The following is a 5,000-nucleotide window of genomic DNA, read 5'->3' as shown; positions in this document are numbered from 1 at the left end:
CGCTTACTGGGAATTCCTCGTTCATGGGGAACAATTGCAAGCCCCAATCCCTAGCACGAAGGAGGTTCAGCGGGTTACCCCGACCTTTCGGCCTAGGAAGACACGCTGATTCCTTCAGTGTAGCGCGCGTGCGGCCCAGAACATCTAAGGGCATCACAGACCTGTTATTGCTCAATCTCGTGCGGCTAGAAGCCGCCTGTCCCTCTAAGAAGAAAAGTAATCGCTGACAGCACGAAGGATGTCACGCGACTAGTTAGCAGGCTAGAGTGTCGTTCGTTATCGGAATTAACCAGACAAATCGCTCCACCAACTAAGAACGGCCATGCACCACCACCCACCGAATCAAGAAAGAGCTATCAATCTGTCAATCCTTCCGGTGTCCGGGCCTGGTGAGGTTTCCCGTGTTGAGTCAAATTAAGCCGCAGGCTCCACTCCTGGTGGTGCCCTTCCGTCAATTCCTTTAAGTTTCAGCTTTGCAACCATACTTCCCCCGGAACCCAAAAGCTTTGGTTTCCCGGAGGCTGCCCGCCGAGTCATCGGAGGAACTGCGGCGGATCGCTGGCTGGCATCGTTTATGGTTAGAACTAGGGCGGTATCTGATCGCCTTCGAACCTCTAACTTTCGTTCTTGATTAATGAAAACATACTTGGCAAATGCTTTCGCTTCTGTTCGTCTTGCGACGATCCAAGAATTTCACCTCTAACGTCGCAATACGAATGCCCCCGCCTGTCCCTATTAATCATTACCTCGGGTTCCGAAAACCAACAAAATAGAACCGAGGTCCTATTCCATTATTCCATGCACACAGTATTCAGGCGGGCTTGCCTGCTTTAAGCACTCTAATTTGTTCAAAGTAAACGTGCCGGCCCACCCAGACACTCAATAAAGAGCACCTTGGTAGGATTTCAACGGGGTCCGCCTCGGGACGCACGAACACGCACGAGGCGGTCGCACGCCTTCGGCTCGCCCCACCGGCAGGACGTCCCACGATACATGCCAGTTAAACACCGACGGGCGGTGAACCAACAGCGTGGGACACAAATCCAACTACGAGCTTTTTAACCGCAACAACTTTAATATACGCTATTGGAGCTGGAATTACCGCGGCTGCTGGCACCAGACTTGCCCTCCAATAGATACTCGTTAAAGGATTTAAAGTGTACTCATTCCGATTACGGGGCCTCGGATGAGTCCCGTATCGTTATTTTTCGTCACTACCTCCCCGTGCCGGGAGTGGGTAATTTGCGCGCCTGCTGCCTTCCTTGGATGTGGTAGCCGTTTCTCAGGCTCCCTCTCCGGAATCGAACCCTGATTCCCCGTTACCCGTTACAACCATGGTAGGCGCAGAACCTACCATCGACAGTTGATAAGGCAGACATTTGAAAGATGCGTCGCCGGTACGAGGACCGTGCGATCAGCCCAAAGTTATTCAGACTCACCAAGGCAAACGGACCGGACGAGCCGACCGATTGGTTTTGATCTAATAAAAGCGTCCCTTCCATCTCTGGTCGGGACTCTGTTTGCATGTATTAGCTCTAGAATTACCACAGTTATCCAAGTAACGTGGGTACGATCTAAGGAACCATAACTGATTTAATGAGCCATTCGCGGTTTCACCTTAATGCGGCTTGTACTGAGACATGCATGGCTTAATCTTTGAGACAAGCATATGACTACTGGCAGGATCAACCAGGGAGCTGCGTCAACTAGAGCTGAGCAGCCGGCCGCCCGGGAGTGTGTCCCGGGGGCCCGCGCGAACACGCAAGCGTCCGCTCAATTATTCTGCAAACAGGAGGAGGCTGAGCTCCCCTGCACAATACACCTCGAAACCCTCTCAGGTCCCGGCGGCGCGCAGCGCCGTCCTAAGTACTTGGTCGGGTTCGAGAGAGGCGCAATCGCCCGGAGTTAGGCGAGTAGACGCTTTAGGTGCGACCACCCGTGCTCCCAACTGAGCTTGCCGCTGCCGACAGAGGCCCGGGAGCGTGCTGTCGTGGCATTGCCGGCGGGAGACAACACGCGCCACCTACGGTGACCGGCAGCTCCAACGCCAGCGCCACAGAAGGGCAAAGGCCCCACGTGGGTGCCGAAGCGAACTCTCCCAGCACAGCGCACGTGCCAACACGTCTGCACAACTGCGATACAAACCACCAGCGAGAACCGCTGGGGCGACCGAGCAGCAGACGGCGTCGCGGCGCCGAGTGCCGGGCGGCGGCGCATCCTCAACGCACACAGTCCTCAATCGGACCAGCACACTGCAGATGTCCACCGCGCTTCGCACCGGGCCGGCGAGGACCCACTTTGGCTGCACGGCGCCGCGCGCAGGGTGCCCCGGCGCGCAGCTGCGCCGCCTGCCGCGTCCGTCGGCCGGCGCGCCTGCCACTGGGCGCCCCCACCAGCCGGCTGTAGCGCGTGCGCCCACGCACCGCGCGGCCAGCACGCCGGGCGGCCCCCCCCTCACCGGCCGGGGACAGTCCCACCCACCCACAGCCGCGTATCGCTTCACACCCAGATCCACATTCACGTTCATTGGTGTGGTGGGTATCGCTGACACAACCGCGTCATAGCTGTACCGATCGTTGCCCTCACAGATGTACCTCCAGCAAGATCAACCGCACCACAACGGGTTACCAGTTGTTCATTTGCGTAACGTCACCAGTAAACGTACACGTCCACGTCCATCCCCGTTTGCAAAGTCAACTATTATTGCATGCCTGCCTGTCAGGTGTCAAGACACACTACATCCGCTCACATCCACGCAACAAAATGTGCCCGACTAGAGGGCACGTGGAAGGTGCCCCCGTACGTATGCGATGTCCATTGCGCGACGAACTGTCAACCGGCCTCTGTAGCATGTCGCAGATGTGGAACGCGGGACACCGTGCTATCACATTGTGTGAGAAGAGACTACTATGTCTGCATACACGCGCCACTACATGAACAGACGGCTCATGCTGATCGCCATCCACTGCGTCCATTACTCCCACACGTCTCTATGGCGTACCACACTGCAATACAGCTGTTATGGGGAGATGACACGTAGCTGTGTACACAACATTCTGAGCGGGTTGCGGTTGGACAACAATACATTAATGTAACGTGTCATATGCCATTTACAGAGCAGGTTAAGGCACAACGTGGGTTAGGTTAAGGCACAACGTGGGTTATGTTAAGGCACAACGTGGGTTATGTTAAGGCACAACGTGGGTTAGGTTAAGGCACAACGTGGGTTAGGTTAAGGCACAACGTGGGGTAGATTGCGGCACAACTTGGGGTAGATTGCGGCACAACTTGGGGTAGATTGCGGCACAACTTGGGGTAGATTGCGGCACAACTTGGGGTAGATTGCGGCACAACTTGGGGTAGATTGCGGCACAACTTGGGGTAGATTGCGGTACAACTTGGGGTAGATTGCGGTACAACTTGGGGTAGATTGCGGTACAACTTGGGGTAGATTGCGGTACAACTTGGGGTAGATTGCGGTACAACTTGGGGTAGATTGCGGTACAACTTGGGGTAGATTGCGGTACAACTTGGGGTAGATTGCGGTACAACTTGGGGTAGATTGCGGTACAACTTGGGGTAGATTGCGGTACAACTTGGGGTAGATTGCGGTACAAATTGCATTACATTGCGGTGCAAATTGCGTTACATTGCGGTGCAAATTGCGTTAGGTTAAGGTGCAACACAGGTTAGGTTAAGGTGCAACACAGGTTAGGTTAAGGTGCAACACAGGTTAGGTTAAGGTGCAACAGAGGTTAGGTTAAGGCGACATAGGTTAGGTTAAGGTGCAAGATGGGTTAGGTTAAGGTGACATAGGTTAGGTTAAGGTGACATAGGTTAGGTTAAGGTGACATAGGTTAGGTTAAGGTGACATAGGTTAGGTTAAGGTGACATAGGTTAGGTTAAGGTGACATAGGTTAGGTTAAGGTGACATAGGTTAGGTTAAGGTACAAACTGGGTTGTGTTTTGGTACACATTGCGTTGTAGTACAGTACACGTTAGGTTTGGGTACGGTACACATTGTGGTATGGGATGGCGTGTTGGTGGGGGGGGGGGGGGGGCGGGGCGAGGTTCGTTCATATTGACCGTAGGAAGTGGATGCCCGAGGCAGCGTCAGTGTGTCAAAGGAGGTATGTCACGTTGGGATGCGCTTTTCGGTAGTGAGAGGGGGCGCGCCGTGTCCGAGGTTGCGGCAGACCTGTGTGTTTCATTCCTGCCAGTGTGTTTGTTCTGTAAGACGAGGCAGTGTGGTGATGTTGGGTGCACCCCTGTGTGGGACATGTGTGGGTGTTGGTGGCTTATCTGAGCAATTGTGGTTGTCGGACGAGTGGGATATTCTGTTTTATGATTGGACCTCGTGGCCTGGTTATCATAGTCTGGTTGGTGTACTGTGGCGGATAGGATGCACCGGACGTTGGTCCATGGTGGTGCTTAATTATTGCATCTGTGTCTGTTACAGGCAGAGAGTAGTGTGTGATAGAGTGTGTGGGTGACGTGTGGTTCCTTTTGTTTGCACAGACGTTCAGCATGTATAGGGGCATTTGCGTATTTGATCTATCTATGTGGGCCTGCATAGTTTACTGAGCAGTGCTGCGAGGTGACTGAACTACGAGCGACGTACTCATTTACAGCGGAATGGTTGCCTTCTACCAAAGATGGCGTATCGACTCTACGACAGCGTTGGCACCGCAGGAAGCGGTGTCGTAAAATGGCCCCCACACCGTCATCGTTGTGCGGGGTAGTGACCGTCTATATTGTGAGAGGAGTCCTGTTTGCCACTGGGCGTGGGGTCTCGCGTCCTGCGGTTCAGTGCCCCCAGGGAAGCGCGCGGACGTGGTGCTGCTGCTGCTGTAGCAAGCGAGCTACTTAGAGCATGTATAGGGACAGCGGGAATATGGCATATTGGATATAACTCTTCATGAAACGCATGATATAGGGGTGGATTGCACGTTACGAGTGCGGGAAGAGTCCGCCGTTCATCCGCTGGAGTTGCGATTTGG

The 5,000-nt window shown here is 54.3% G+C and overlaps 1 non-coding gene across 1 annotated transcript in view; it reads right to left on the bottom strand.

Moving 5' to 3' along the window:
* The window catches only part of LOC126150948 (small subunit ribosomal RNA), a 1,909-nt gene extending 213 nt beyond the window's left edge, over positions 1-1,696 (bottom strand). The window contains exon 1 of the ribosomal RNA XR_007531761.1: positions 1-1,696. This exon is cut by the window's left edge and continues 213 nt beyond it. This is a non-coding gene — a ribosomal RNA (small subunit ribosomal RNA).
* Positions 1,697-5,000: the final 3,304 nt, after the last annotated feature.

The sequence above is a fragment of the Schistocerca cancellata genome, unplaced genomic scaffold (assembly GCF_023864275.1).
Source record: "Schistocerca cancellata isolate TAMUIC-IGC-003103 unplaced genomic scaffold, iqSchCanc2.1 HiC_scaffold_1019, whole genome shotgun sequence".
NCBI classification, from domain to species: domain Eukaryota; kingdom Metazoa; phylum Arthropoda; class Insecta; order Orthoptera; family Acrididae; genus Schistocerca; species Schistocerca cancellata.
This window is presented reverse-complemented; position numbering and strand designations above follow the sequence as displayed.